The sequence below is a fragment of the Monodon monoceros genome, unplaced genomic scaffold (genome assembly GCF_005190385.1).
Source record: "Monodon monoceros isolate NGI ecotype Baffin Bay Population unplaced genomic scaffold, NGI_Narwhal_1 Super_Scaffold_12, whole genome shotgun sequence".
Taxonomy (NCBI): Eukaryota; Metazoa; Chordata; class Mammalia; order Artiodactyla; family Monodontidae; genus Monodon; species Monodon monoceros.
Window position 1 is genome coordinate 85,955,610 of NW_021703768.1, and position 17,344 is coordinate 85,972,953.

At 33.5% G+C, this 17,344-nt stretch overlaps 1 pseudogene; it reads left to right on the forward strand.

The window, feature by feature from the left end:
• Positions 1-389: 389 nt before the first annotated feature.
• LOC114892925 lies at positions 390-1,105 on the forward strand (annotated as a pseudogene).
• Positions 1,106-17,344: the final 16,239 nt, after the last annotated feature.

The window sequence follows — 17,344 nt, forward strand, 5'->3', positions numbered from 1 at the left end:
AAATCTTTCTGAAATCCAGAGTAAAAAAGGTATACTCAATAAAACACACCAAGATTGTGTTGGATATATTGTCAGTAAAACAAGGCAAGAAAAAAATAATAATTTGCTGTTTATAAATGACAATTTTGTAAATAAAAAAGCTTGGTGTATACAAGTATTTATATGTATGCCTATCTATATACTTATCTTGTTAGCTATCTAGATATATTTATACTTCTATATGACTACAAAAGTTTTGAATATAAAATGATACCATTTAATAGCATACAAAAATAAAATATCAAGCTAAGAAAACATGATGTACAGAACAATGTTTTGTAGTTATTCTAAGTTAAGAAGTATTAAAAAGAGAACTAGACAGTCCTCGTGGAGAGTAGCCATGGTTTCCTGCTTCAACAGTGCTTGGACGGAACCCGGCGCTCGTCCCCCGCTCTGGCCAGACGCTCAGAGCCAGCCCTCGCCACCACCTCACAGTGCCCTCTGACTGCCCCAAGGTCCCCACTGCCGTTACAGCGCCATGCAGCCACTGCCACCACTTCACCTCAGCCGCCCGCCATGACGACCGTGTCCCCCTCGCAGGTGTGCCAGAACTACCACCAGGACTCGGAGAACACCATCAACCGCCAGATCAACCTGGAGCTCTACACCTCCTATGTCTACCTGTCCATGTCGTACTATTTTGACCTCGATGATGTGGCTTTGAAGAACTTTGCCAAATACTCTCTTCACCAATCTTGTGAGGAGAGGGAACATGCTGAGAAACTGATGAAGCTGCAGAACCAACAGGGTGGCTGAATCTTCCTTCAGGATATCAAGAAACCAGACTGTGATGACTGGAAGAATGGGCTGAATGCAATGGAATGTGTGCTACACTTGGAAAAAAGTATGAATCAGTCACTACTGGAACTGCACAAACTGGCCACTGAGAAAAACGACCCCCATTTGTGTGACTTCATTGAGACTCATTATCTGAATGAGCAGATGAAATCCATTAAAGAATTGGGTGACATGTAACCAATTTGCGCACGATGGGGCCCCCGAATCTGGCATGGCACGGTATCTCTTTGATAAGCACACCCTGGGAAATAGTGATAATGAGAGCTAAGCCTCAGGCTCGCTTCCCGTAGCCACAGGGGTGACTTCCCTGGTCACCAAGGCAGTGCATGCATGTTTGGGTTACCTTTACCTTTTCTGTGAGTTGTACCAAAACATCTACAAGTCCTTTCCTTAGTACCATTCCTTCAAATAAAGTAATTTGGTACCCCCCCAAAAAAAAGAGAACTAGATAAATGGAGGGATAGGGAATGTTAATGGATTGAAAGACTCAATATTATAAAGATATTAATTCTGTATAGAGTTGTCTCCTTATAATCAAAATAACATGTTGTTTATAAGAAAGATTCTGACAAGCTGGTTTTAAAGATATGGCAATTCTAAAAATGCTGGGTTTTAGAATACATTCAAAGTTAAGTTGTTAGCAACTTAAAATAGATTGCTATAAAGTAAGTTATTTTATGAAAGCCTCTTGTTAATCACAAAGCAAAAATCTAGAGAGGACACACAAAAGATGGAGTCTATGAATACCAATTAAGAAAATAATCAAATCACAAAGAAAGAGAAAAAAGAAACAGAGGAATTATAAAACAACACAAAACAACAAAATGACAATAGTAACATACCTATCAATAAACTTCAATGTAAATGGACTAAATTCTCCAATCAAAAGACTAGACTCATCTGTTTGCTGCCTACAAGAAATTCACTTCAGATATAAGGACAAACATAGACTGACAGTGAAGGGATAGAAAAGGGTATTCCATACAAACAGAAACCAAAAGAAAGTTGGGGTAGATATACCAGACAAAGACTGGTATATCTTTGTTTAGATATACTTTGTTTAGATACTTTGTTTAGATATACTGAAACAAAGACTCTCATAAGAGACAAAGATCATCACATAATGATAAAGGGGTCAATCAAACAAGAGAATATAACATTGTTTAAGTATTGATGCACTCAGTATAGAAATACCTAGACATACAAAGTATGAACATATGTAAAGGATGAAGTAGACAGCAATACAATAATAGTAGGGGGCTTTTATTCCCCATTAACGTCAGTGGATAGAGGACCTATACAGAAAATCAGTAAGGAAACATTGACTTTAAACAACGTGGTAGTACGGGTGGATTTAACAGAAATATATATATAACATTCTACCAAAATGCAACAGAATACATATTCTACTCAAGCACATATGAAGTATTCCCAGGACTGATCATATGTTGGTCAGAAAAGAAGTCTTAATACACTTAAGAAGATGAAATCATATCAATCATTTTTTTTGACCACTCACTGTATAAAATAAAGAAAACCAGAAAATTCACAAATATATGGAGATTGAACTGCATGCTATCATACACACAATGGCTCAAAGAAACTAAAAGAGAAATACAAAATTACCTTGAGACAAATGAAAATGGAAATACAACCTACCTAACCTTATGGGATGTAGCAAGAGCAGTTTGAAGAGGAAAGTTCATAGGGATAAATTTCTGCACCAAGAAACAAAGATCTAAAATAAACAACCTAACTTTACATATCAAGGAAATAGAGAAAGAACAACAAATGCACTCTAAAATTGGTAGAAGTAAGTAAAATATGAAGATCAGAATGGAATCAATGAAATACAGACTAAAACGTTAATAGAAAAGATGAAACTAAAATCTGGTTCTTTAAAAAATAAACAAAATTAACAAACCTTTAGCTAGATACACAAAGAAAAAAGAGAGGACTCAAATAAACAAATCAGAAATGAAAGAGGAGATGTTACAACTGATACCACAGAAATACAAAGGAATATAAGAGGCTACTATGAAAATTTATCCACCAACAAATTAGATAACCTAGAAGAAATGTATAAATTCCTAGAAACATTCAACTTACCAAAACTGAAACATGAAGAGAATATTTGAACAGACTAATCACTAGTAAGGAGGTAATCAGTAATCAAAAAACCTCCCAACAAGAACAACAACAGGGCTTCCCTGGTGGCGCAGTGGTTGAGAGTCCGCCTGCCAATGCAGGGGACACGGGTTCGTGTCCCGGTCCAGGAAGATCCCACATGCCATGGTGCAGCTGGGCCCATGAGCCATGGCCGCTCAGCCTGTGCGTCCGGAGCCTGTACTCCGCAACGGGAGAGGCCACAGCAGTGAGAGGCCCGCATACCGCAAAAAAAAAAAAAAAAAAGAACAACAGCAAAAAGTCCATGACTAGATGACTTTACTGGTGAATTCTACCAAATATTCAAAGAAGAATTAATACCAATCCTTCTCAAACTCTTCCAAAAATAAATTAGGAAACACTTCCAAGCTCACTTTATGAGGTCATGATTACCCTGATACCAAAACCAGACAAGGACAACACAAGATAAGAAAATCACAGGCCAAAATCCTTGTTGAACATAGATGCAAAAATCCTCAATACCATATTGGCAAACTGAATTCAAAAATACATTAAAAGGATTATACACCATGATCAAGAAGAATTTATTCCATGGATGCAAGGATGGTTCAATGTCCACAAATCAATGTGATATACAATGTTAACAAAATTAAGGATAAAAAAATCATATTATCTCAAAAGACTCAGAAAAAGCATGTGACAACATTCAACATCTGAAGTGAGTTTATTGTTGGCAGCATACAGATGGATCTATGTATTTTGATTGAATTTAGTCCATTTACATTAAAGTTTATCGACAGGTACATAATTATTGCTATTTTTAATTGTTTCTGGTTGCTTCATAATTTCTCTGTTCCTTTCTTCTTGCTCTCTTCCTTTGTAATATGATAGTTTACTGAAGTGTTATGCTTATACTCCTATATCTTTCATGCTTCTGCTATAGGTTATTGCTTTGTGATTACATGAGGCATACATAAAATAACAGTAACATGTGAAAGAATGAAACTGGACTACTATCTTACACCGTACACAAAAATAACTCAAATGGATTAAATAATTGAGTCTAAGACCTGAAATGATACAACTCCTAGAAGAAAATACATTTCTAATAAGGGGTTAATATCCAAAATATATTAAGCCATACAAGTCAATAGCACAAAAATAATCTGAGTAAAAATGGGAAGACAAACTTAAAGGACATTTTTCCAAAGAAGTCATACAGATAGCCAACAGGTATATGAAAAAGTGCTCAACATCACTATTCATCAGGAAAATACAAATCAAAATTGCGATGAGATATCACTTCATGTCTATTATCAAAAATATGAAGTAACAAGCATTGGTGAAGATATGGAGAAAAGGGAACGCTTTGCACTCTTGGTGGGAACGTACATTGGTGCAGCCACTATGAAAAGCAGTATGGAAGTTCCTCAAAAAAACTAAAAGTAGGGCTTCCCTGGTGGCGCAGTGGTTGAGAGTCCACCTGCCAATGGAGGGGACACGGGTTCGTGCCCCGGTCTGGGAAGATCCCACATGCCACGGAGTGGCTAGGCCCGTGAGCCACGGCTGTTGAGCCTGCGCTTCTGGAGCCTGTGCTCCACAACGGGAGAGGCTACAACAGTGAGAGGCCTGCGTACCGCAAAGAAAAAAAAAAAAACTAAAAGTAGAACTACCATATGATCCAGGAACTTCACTTCTGGGTTTTATCCAAAGAAAATAAAAATACTAACTTGAAAAGATATATGCACCCACATGTTCATTGCAGCATTATTTACAATTGCCAAAACATGGAAGAAACCTAAGTGTCCACTGATGGATGAATATATTTAAAAATTTGGTATCTTTATATATCCCACACACAGGAATATTATTCAGTAATTTAAATAAATCTTGCGATTTGTGACAAAATGAAAGGAACTTGGGGGCATTATGGTAAGTGAGTTAAGTCATAGAAAAAGACAAATTCTAAGTGATTCCACTTACTTGTGGAATGTACAGAACAAACAAAAAATGTTCTTACAGATACAGAGAACAGATTGATGGTTGCCAGGGTTGGGGGGTGAGGGCGTGGGAGAGTGGGGGTGGGCAAAATGAATAAAAATGATTAAAAGACAAAACTTCCAGTTGTAAAATAAATGTCATGGGAATATAATGTATACCATGTAACTATAGTTAATACTGTATTAGATATTTGAAAGACCTTAGTTCTTATTACAAGAAAAAAATTTATAACTATGCATGATGATGGATGTTAACTAGATTTTTGTGATTATGTGACAATATACACAAATATTGTATCATTTTGTTGTACACCTGAAACTAACAATGTTACATGTCAATTATATGTCAACTTAAAAAGTATACATGGCAATGCAATAATATAGGAAAAATCTAGACAATATTGATTTTAAAAAGAGCTGGAAACTTTCACTACCTACTGATCTATTATAAAGTTACATTAATTAAGATACTGTGAATGAAAATAAAACAGAATAATGGAATACAATAAAGAGTGCAGAAACAGTCCCACAGATATATTTCACTGGACTTATTAAACAGTGACCCTATAGCGCTTTGCAGAACAGGTAGGCTTTACAATAAAGAATTCTGCGAAAATTTGGTATCCATATGGGAAACTTTGCCTTTATTTCACACTACACAAAAATGAATTCCAGATGAAGTGATATGCATTTCAAAAATAAAACAATACATCTTCTACATGAAAACATAGAAGAGTATTTTTACAATCTTGGAAGGCAGCAGATTTCTTCAACAGGTCACAAAAATTATGAAGTATAAAAAAGATTAGATGGCAAGGTCTTCTAGTAATCTGCTCAAGGCAGATATTCCCAGCATGATCTTACTGCCTTTTAATCATGTTTTCCACCCGGAAACCATCAATAAACCAGTTGTCCCTTGGGGTTACCAGGTGAGTTTTGGACTTGAAGTAGCACATCATCAACTCCAATACCCTTATCTTAGCTAAGAGTTAAATCCATGCATCCAAATATCCCCAGAAATAAGGGTGGAGAATTCCAAATCCAGCTGTAAATTACTTCCATAAGTCTACCATTGATTCTCGGTCAAACTTATTAAATTATAAATTGCAGTATGTTTCCTTCTCTTCCATTTTTTGCACTATTTAAAGGACATGAAAGCAAAAAAAAAAAAAAAACCTGCCAGGATATTATTTGTATCATTAAATTATGTTTGCTGTTTTTAAAAAAATAGCTTTAATTTCACCAAATATTCCAGCACAAACTTCATAATTAAGCCCAAACAATAAAACTTTTGGTTCCTTTTATTCCTAAATTTGAACTTTAAGAAAGGCATCAATAGACTTTTCCCTCAACTACAGCCATAGCAACACGGGAAATTCCCTATGGACAGCAATTAGAATTTTTAAAAGTGCTTGACTTGGTCTATGGGTGCATGAACAAGCACCAAGCACAGCTTTGGCACAGCAGTTCTAATCAAGTGCAGCCCTTAAAAACAAAAAACAAATAAACAAACAAAAAAACAGCATTAGGGGGAAATCCCCCAGTTGGTAAGCCTCAAGTGGTACACTTGATCAACCCCTTTCAGTTGAGGAGAAAGTGGTGTGAGATAAGGATATATCATACCTTTGGGCAGTGGCAAATAGTATCAAACAGAGATAAAGATTTGAATATCAGAAACAATGATTTATAGGGAAGAGCAATGAAGATGGACCCTATGGAGTGTTCGCATGCTATAAGAAATGGCCTTTTTTTCCTCTTTTCTGTTACTTCTTCATAAACTAGACTCCTAAACTTAGAGAGTTTATCATATGCTATTCCGATATTTAAGTTTTGGCAGATACTATCTATAGTAGTTTGAATGGTGGCCCCCCAAAAGAAATGCCCACATCCTCATCCCTGAAACCTGTTAATATTACCTTATTTGTAAAAAGGGTCTTTGCAGATAATTTCGCTAAGGATCTTGAGGTGAAATCTTCCTGGATGAACCTAAGCTCAATTAAAAGTACCCTTTTAAGAGACGGGTGAGGAAAAGACTCAGACAGAAGAGAAGGTCCTGTGAAGAGAGTGGGCAGAGATTGGATTAATGCAGCCACAAACTAGTGAATGTGACAGCCACCAAAATTTAAATGAGGCAAGGAATGGGATCTCCTCTTGAACTTTGAGAAGTATCATGGCCCTGACGACACCTTGGTTTCTGGCTTCCAAAACTGGGAGGAAAAAATAAATTTTTGTTTTAAGCCACTCAGTTTTTTGATAATTTATTATAGCAGCCACAGGAAACGAATACCATATTATTAGTTAATTTTTTAATTATGATGAAAGGAAATTTTTTCTAAAATTTAAATAAATATAAACAATTTAGAATTTAATCGATCAAAGTACTGTGAGTTCTGATGGTATCTTTTCATTTAATATAATGTAGTTATGCTTTATGAACCCTTTTCAAAATAAGTTACATTTTTCTTCCCTCTTTTCCTTGATTTAATTCTAAAAGGTTTAAATACCAGGCAATTTCTTGGAGAAAATCTACTGTAAAAACTTCAATTTATCTGGTCAGAATTAATAAAATAAGAGTGTCAAATAGAAGAGAAAGATAACATCCATTGCAGCTTTGGTCCCCAATAAATGTTGTTGAACTATAATTTGTGTGTATTTTCACTGTGACAGTGAGTTTTTATAGCACTGTCTAGAGTATTAAATAAGTCCATGATTCACTTGTTCACTAAACCATTGTTCATATGCCAAAAAAAGATGAGAAGTAGCCAAAACAGATGGCAGCTATAATAGTTCCTCTGCTTAAAATAAATTATATACAGGAAAAGAGCATTTATTGGTATTCCCGCAATTCAGACCAACAGGATAGGCACATTTGGAAAGCACTTTGGGTGAGGTCATTTAAGTGTAGAATTGAAAATATTATGATGTCTTGGAGAGCTGAGAGATACTTATATTTTCTCAGTTACATAACAATGATTCTAAATTATTGCTCATTAACCCTGTGTTGCATTAACTATGAATTACAAAGGAATGGTTGTTCTTTTTAAAATAAATAAGGAGATACTGTTATGAGCAAGGATCAATGTACATCAAATAATGCATTTCAATATGCATTATAAGTAAATACTGTCTGTAAGGTCTTTGCTAAAATTCTATCCAAGCTTCTGGATTCCTTCTTTATCTTTGGGTGATAGCATTTGCTCTGAATTTTCCTCAAAACGTACTCCTAAATTTTTCTTTCATACCAAGGAAAATATGCTAATGATAGCTTAAACTATTCTATGCCATTGGCTCTACTAGTTAAATATTTTACTTATTAGGAATTGATTAAATAATTACGAAGTTGGAAAGGATCTTCAGAACATTTAAAGGTCTCCATAAAACAGCAGTGTACTCACACTGCCCTCTGGGTAACTGGATAACAGGGCACCTCTTCCTTTTATGATTATGATTCAAATTTAACATTTGGCTTTACAATTCCTTTCTTGGCAATTGGCCTAAGAATAGTCAATCTGAGTAATCAAGTGGATAAGTACTCAAGTTCGTATATTTAGTTTCCTCAAAAGGAGTTTCAATACTACTTCATGATGGTATTAGTGATAATAATTGCTTCATTCTGGAAGGATTATATTGAGTTAGAAATGTTTTATGTATCAGAAAAATACTTGTTTCTTAGAGTATATAGAAAAAAATATGTCATTCTTAGTTTGTTTACATGTGCAGTTATGAGAAAATCTTAAGACTGTCCAAGATAATTACCATAATTCAGTATTGCTAACACAATATTTTACAAGGAAAATAAAATGAATTTTTCTGTGTTTGACACAAATGCACATTTAATATCATTAGCTACTGAAGATTTTTAAAAGTGTTTCAGCAAAGCCTAAAGCTATATTCTAAGCATGTTAAAAGATACGGATTATAAAGTAAGGCATATTACAGGTGTGAAATAGTGTTCTTTAATCATTTAGTTATTTTTATGGAACTAAATGGACAATCTACTAGAGTATGCTTTTTTTAACCAAATATTAAGCAAGATATGATAGTAAGCTACACATGAGAGTTCATTAATTCTTTCAGGAATTTATGACACCATTAGAGTCCTGTCAGACACTACAGTAATGTGAACAATGATCAACAACTAAAGGACATGTGATAAATCTTTCATAGTCAATTTTTTATGAGTCAAAGACATTCTAATGATTATATTTTACTAATTAAGGTGTACATAATTCTTTAAAAGACATTGAGGTTTAGCAAATTTGATTTCAAGTAGAGTAGAATTCAGTTTCAATTGCCTCCTGCACACCAGGGGTTGTTTCCTGGACAGGCAGCTTTTTCCTGCCAACTTCCAGTCCCAGCAGTGTCCTGACACGAGATGATCCAAAGTTTAGATACTTGAAAAGAATTTGATGGGTGGGATCTTTATATTAAAGAGATTATGTCATGCACCTGTGTTCAACTAATCTATGACAAAGGAGGCAAGACTGTATTATACAATGGAGAAAAGACAGTCTATTCAGTAAGTGGTGCTGGGAAAAGTAGATAGCTACCCTTAAAAGAATGAAATTGGAACACTCACTAACGCCATATACAAAAAAATAAAATCAAAATGGATTAAAGGCCTAAATATAAGATGAGATACTATAAGACTCTTAGAGGGAAACATAGGCAGAACATTCTCTGACATAAATAGCAGCAAGATCTTTTTTGATCCACCTCCTTGAGTAATGAAAATAACAAAAATAAACAAATGCTACCTAGTTAAACTTAAAAGCTTTTGCACAGCAAGGGAAACCATAAACAAAACAAAAAGACAGCCCACAGAATGGGAGAAAATATTTGCAACCGAATCAACTGACAAGGGATTAATCTCCAAAATATACAAACAGCTCATGTAGCTCAGTATCAAAAAAAAAAAAAAAAAATCCAATTGAAAAATGGGCAGAAGATCTAAATAGATACTTCTCCAAAGAAGACATACAGATAGCCAGGAGGCACATGAAAAATGCTCAACATCACTAATTATCAGAGAAATGCTAATCAAAACTACAGTGAGGTATCACCTCACACCAGTCAGAATGGCCATCATCAAAAAAAAACTACAAATAAGTGCTGGAGAGGATGTGGAGAAAAGGGAACCCTCCTACACTGTTGGTGGGAATGTAAATTGGTACAGCCACTATGGAGAACAGTATGGAGGGGTTCCTTAGAAAACTATAAATAGAGCTACCATATGATCCAGCAATCCCACTCCTGGGCATATATCTAAAAATCATGAAAACTCTAATTTGAAAAGATACACGCACACCGATGTTCATTGCAGCACTATTAAAAAATAACCAAGACATGGAAGCATCTTAAGTGTCCATCGACAGAGGAATGGATGAAGAAGATGGGGTGTGTATGTATATATATATATACACATATGTGTATATATATATATACACATATATGTGTATATATGTATAATATACATATATAATATACATATATATATACACACAAAGGAATACTACGCCATTATAAAAAGAATGAAATAATGCCATTTGCAGCAACATGGATGGACCTAGAGATTGTCATACTGAATGAAGTAAGTTGGACAGAGAAGGACAAATATTATATGATATTGCTTATATGTAGAATCTAAAAAAACGGGTACAAATGAACTTATTTACAAAACAGAAATAGAGTCACAGATGAAGAAAACAATCTTATGGTTACCGGGGGGCAAGGGGAGGAGGGATATTTTGGGGGATTGGGGATTGACATATATACACTACTATATACAAAATAGATAACTAATAAGGAACTACTGTATAGCACAAGGAACTCTCCTCAATACTCTGTAATGACCTATATGGGAAAATAATCTAAAAAAGACTGGATATATAGTTTACGTATAACTGATTCACTTTGCTGTTTAGCAGAAAGTAGCACAACACTGTAAATCAACTATACTCCAATAGAAATTAAAATATCTAAAATGAAATAAAGAGATTATGATTGATCATGGCTTTGAGTGCCATATTTAATTCTTTGGAAAATATTCACCTACTTCTATGTTCTTAAGAATGGAAAATTGCTTTTCTTTCCTGCAAAGTAACATTAATTGCTACTCTCCTTCCTATTCTTAGATAGATATCCATGTTGCCCAAGTCCATTTATTAATTTTATAACACCAGTCACTTTCTGAAATGTGTTAGAAAATTAACAAACAAAACTTCAAAATTGAATTTTCCAAGGAAAATATGTTGGTAAGGAACTACAGAATTTTAAAAAACATTACCTGTTAATTCTAGAAAAATAATTTTCAACCTTGGCTATGTATTAAACTTAACCTATGATCTTTACAAGATCTTGGTTTTTAAACATATAGATATTTTTATTAACTGTATTTTAGAATACAGATAATAAAAACGATAAAATCATTTTTCATATGATTTATGAAAGTCATGTTAACTCTTTTGCAACACTTTTTTGAGTCACATTTGCCTCTAAATTTCATGTTAATTCAGTTGAAGTTTATTTTTATTCTTGAATCATATTTTTTTGTGTGTAAATATATGACAGTATAATCATCCATTGTCTGTTGAATACATTTTTGGATTGATCTCTGTTCCAGTGTTTTGTTATTACAAGTTATGTTTCTGAGCACATTTTTGTACACATCCCTGGTATATATATCTGAAAGTTGGATAACTGGCAGTTTGTGCGTGTTCAACCAGATAATGTGAGAACGTACATTAAAAGAGGCTGTTTATCTTCCTATAGTAATTGTTTCTGGTGCTCTAATTCCTCAACAACACTCAAAATGATCAAACATTTTACCTATTTTTGCAATTCTAGTGGGTATAATATAGTTATTCTCTACAGTCTTAATTTTCATTCCCTGATGAGTTATGAAAGTGTACTTCTTTCCATATGCTTAAATGTATTTACTACTGTTCATGTTTAGTGACAAATTCGGGAGTGTATGTTTTGTTAACATGCCTCACAGACATTTCATTGTCTCTAAACTAAAATAAAATTGATGGTGGAAAATGTATGTATCTTGTTTTCCTTTACTGAATTATTGAGGTATAATTTATACAATTAAATGCATCCACTATTATTATAATTTGATGAGTTTGATTATATGTACACATTTGTATAACTACCAATATAATTAAAACCATTTTAATAAGCCTAAGAAAGCTCCCTTGTGACCTTTGCAATTAAATCCTTGCCCATCACAGGTTACAAGCATCAACATAGACCATATGCTGTGACATAACACAAATTTCAATTATGCAGAGTATATGTTCTAACCATATGAAATTAAATTAGAAATAAATAGAAAGGTATCAGAAAAATCCACAGATACTTGAAAATTGAGTAACAAATCTAATATCTTATGGACAAATAGAAATTATCAGAAATATAAAATACTTTGAAGCATATGTCCTTGAAAAGATGTGTATCCTGTTTTGTTGTTGGGGGCATTGATCTACAAGTGTCAAATAGGGTAAGTTGGTCACTAATGTAGTCTTCCTAACCCATCATGATTTTCTATGTACTGCTCAATTTCTAGGAGAGAATTGTTTTCTGTTTCTTCTTTTCTGTCAAATTTTCTGTTATGTGTTATAAAAAGTGTTGGTTGATTCACAGATATTTAAAACAGTTATGTCTTCTTGATGAATCATATCCAATTATCATAAACTTTCCCTAGTAACATTCCTTGTTCTGAAGTCCAGTTTGTATGATATTATAGTTGTTAAAGCTTTCATATGCTTAATGCTTTCAGGGTGCATATATTTATTTCCTTCTATATTAAACTATCTATACATGTAATTTATATTTTTAATTAATTAATTTTTTTTTTTTTGAGGACCACAAATAGTCCTGGCTTCCTTTTTTATGTAGTATGACAATCTTTGTCTTTTACTTGTAGGGTTAATTGTTAATTGGATCATTTGTAATTAACACAAGTTTGGACTTGATAGGATTTAAGTCTATTATATTGCTGTATGCTTTCTATTTTTCCTTTGTTCTCTTAAATTTTCTGAATAAGTAAACTGTTATCATTACTTATTTTTTGTGATCAGTTTTATAATGCATTTTTTCATAAAATTCTTCTTTGACATATATTACTTTACACATAATATTAGAAACTTACAATAGTGTTCTATGTACTTACCTTTACAGTATTGTCAAGATTTGATTTACTACACGTTAGAAATCTCACTGTATATCATTAATATTTTTTCTTTTGACAGTCAATTAGGTTTTATGAAATAAAACAATAGAAATATATAATTTACATTTACCATATATTTATGCTCCCTATCAGTCTTCATTTTATCTCTTCATGTACCCTAATTTCTACCTGCAACTCTGCTGGGTGTCTCTGTTTCACATTCATTTTTTTAAAATTAATTAATTTATTATTTATGTTTGGCTGCACTGGGTCTTTGTTGCTGTGTGTGGGCTTCCTCTACTTGTGGAGAGTGGGGGCTACTCTTCATTGCAGTGTGCAGGCTTCTCACTGCAGTGGCTTCTCTTGTTGTGGAGCATGGGATCTAGGTCTGTGGGCTTCAGTAGTTGTGGCACGCAGGCTCAGTAGCTGTGGCTCGCAGGCTCCACAGCACAGGCTCAGTAGTTGTGGTGCACAGGTTTAGTTGCTCTGTGGCATGTGGGATCTTCCTGGACCAGGGATCAAACCCATGTCCCCTGCATTGGCAGGTGGATTCTTAACCACTGCACCACTAGGGAAGTCTCTCACATTCATTTTTGAATAGTACCTTTTCTGGGTATAGAATTTTAAGTTCATGCCCTCCCTTCCACCCACAACACCTTAATACTTTAAAGAAGTTATTGTCTTTATGCTTGCATAGTTTCAGAGAAATCAGCTGTTTTTGCCTACCTGTGTTCCTCATTGTTGCACTTTTAAGATTTTCTTTGTCACATGTTTAAACCCGTTTGATTATGGTGTATCTTAGTTTCATCTTTTGAGTAGCTCCTATAATATTCTTGAATTTTTAGTATTTTAACTTGTAAGCAAACATGGAAAACATTTTGTCACTATTTATTCAAATATTTTTCTATAGTTCCTTCCTCTGGGACTCTGATTACACACAGTAGACAGCTTGAATTGTTCTGTATGCAGTGAGTTTTTTAAAGATTTTTTTCTCTCAATGCTTTCATTAGGAAAGATTCTATTATTACATATTCATTTTAGAAATATTTGCTACTATAGTACAAAATCTGTTAATCCTATTCAGTGAATTTATAATTTGATATATTTAAATTAATAGCTTGAGATTTCAGTTGGTTATATCTTATACCTTAATTTTCTGTCTTATGTTTAATCTTTCCTGCAAATAATTGAATATTTTATAGTTTCTATTTTAAGGTCCTTGTCTGATAATTCTATAACTTCTGTCGTCTCTGGGTTTGCTTTTATTAATTGAGTTTTGTCTTTTTTAGGTCACATATTCCTGTTCCTTGGAAAATCTAGAAATTTTTACTATATGCTAGACAATGTGTTGCCAGACATTATGAATATTGTGTTGTTCATTGTCTCTATTTTGTGGTTATTCTTTAAAGATTATTGGACTTCGTTCCAGCAAGAAGTTGAGTTGGTCCCTACAATTCCTTATTCCATCATTTCATTAATAATTCAAATTTTCAACTAAGGCATAACTCCTCTGAAACCTCCACTGAATAACTAATGTGTTTAACAAGGACTTTTCACTCTAGATAGTCAGAATTTACTAGCTACCTGAAGTGTGTGAGTTTTGGAAATTGCTCACCTAAAAATCTGCCATCCTTTTAAGGTCTGTACTGTGAAGTTCACCATAGCATGACTAACCTAGTACTTCGGAAAGATTCAAACAACTGCTATATAGAATCCTTGGGATTTCTTCTTCTGCATTACTCCTACCTCTCATGAGAAATGACTCAAAACTTCCAGCTTCCTCAGCCTTCACCATCTCCAAAATCCAATTTCCCTAAACCAGCCAGACTTTCAGGCTTATTATTTCTTTTACTCCTTCTTATCATAGTCACAAATTATCTCCATGCAGAATTCCAGGGTTATTGTAGGGTACATCTTGTTTGTTTCACTTCTGACAAGGATCACAGTTCTTCAATGCTCAGTTTGAAAACTGTTGTTTTCTTTTACCCAAGTTTTACAGTAGTATATGGGGGAGGATTAATTTATTTCTTGTTGCTTCATTAATAGCCAGTGGTGGAAGTCTGTGGGCATTGGTCTCAATTTACATCCTAAAGTAGATGATTGAAGTATGCAACTCATTAAAATAAAAAATGGGTGGTTTTTAGCACTAAAGAAACCATAATCATGAGTCTCTATAACATATATAAATACCACAAGACCACTATTACACAGATTATTTATTAATTAGCATAAATACTGTTGATTTTATTTTCCATCTTGAAATAACTGGCTTTCATAAAATATATATTTTACAGATATATTTACCTTTGTCTGTAATTTTTTCAAGTGGCTGGTAGGCCAGCAGCTTAACATTTTGAGTCTCATTCTATGCCCAGTCTTCTTTTCATTACTACATTCTCCAGTGGAACATAAAAGATTTTATAGCATTCTTAAACTACAAGTATTGTCAGTCATGCTGTTGATATATTTTTGCTTCTTATTTCAATGTAACTTTCTTGCAGAGTGTTTAAATGCAGATAGATGGTATGTCATTGACCATATGTAGTGTAAACTGTTCTTGTGACTATTTGCCAGTAAACATTTGGTTATGTGGGGGAATCACATATTGGACATATTTGACTATAAGCAAGGAAACACCTCAGAAGTGCCTCTAAAGGTAGTTTCTTGTAAAAATAAACTGAAAACTATTAATAGCTAAATTGATTAAACAACACCTTTACAATAAATAGATATAGATATAACTATCCATCAGATATATATTTTATTTATATACATAATTTAATAATTAGAAATATGATGCCTATATCCCATCACTACAATTCCCATTTTTCTGGAGAGGCATACACATTTCTATTTTTAAAACCTCTACAAGTTATTTGATACAGAGCAAGACTGAATATAATAATCTTTTCAAGGACCTAACAAATAACATAATTTGATTCCTTTTTTTAAATAAAGGAAAGATGAACCAAAAGGATTTTTTAAAGTACTCATCCAGGTATTGTCAAATTTATCTCCTAAGAGATTCTAATCCATTTCCTTTTTTCCTACACAATGCTATCTTTATCCTTAGAATTTATAGATTCATTACTGAGGAAACTGATTAGGTTTAATGCTTGACAGAGTACAGTTCTGTTTCTGCATGAATTTAGTTTCCTTTTTGAATAGTGTTGGTGTCCTAAACTTCTTAACAGTTATTATTTTAAGTGCAGACTAAGAGTAACAGCAAGAACAAAGAAAAAAAACACTCTAGGTTTTAAATGTCATTTTTGAGATACAATTTTAGTTATATCTTGCTACTTATTCTCAATTTACATAACAAGGATACATGAATTTATATTGTGACCCATTGTCATGTAAATGTATGAAGAGTTCATAAATTTAAATGTTTTTCAGACAACTGTTTGACCTGTTGTAGAAAGTTATTCCTCAGGGGGAAAATATCTACTTCACATTTGATAGCATGACACTTTTTTGCATCTTATTGTCAAACTTTGGAAAAGAAAACAGTAGACCATGATGGTGAGAATAGAATGCCAACAAACTGGTAAAACTCTAATTCAAGTTTGAGAAGTGATTTGAATTGGACATGTCATTCAAAGCTCTAGCTTTCTGAAATGTGATTTTAGAAAATAAATTTGCTGAATAAAAATAAACCTAAATTCTAAAAAACAAAAGATGCCACAAAACTTTAGTGCTTTTTAAAATTTTAACCTGTTAATTCAGATTCTTAGAAATATATTTACTATCTGCTTGTCAATTTTAAATCAATAGAAAGACTATCATAATATAAAAACTTCATTTTAAATTCTGAAAATATTAAGAATATTCAGAAGGTATTAACAAACAGATGGTCATTCTGGACATTTTAGACAACATTATTGACTGAGACTTTTGCTTCAAGGTTCAGAGAAAAAAATTTAATGGGTTTGAGGATATAAATATCAAAAAGACTGTTGATAAAAATTCAGTTTGGGTGTCTGGATGTGTCTGTTGGTAGTGTCCTTGGGCAGGTGGGATCTGGACATTACCAACAGTCATGCCCAGAAACTGAAACTGAACTGATGGGTGAAGATGGCCTCTACCAAAGCAAACCTGTGAAGTCTGGAAGAGGAACCCAATTACTCAGGTGAGCAGATAGGGAATCAAGGATCACAAAGAACCAGGTAAATATGACATCAACAAAGGAAAATAATAAAGCTCT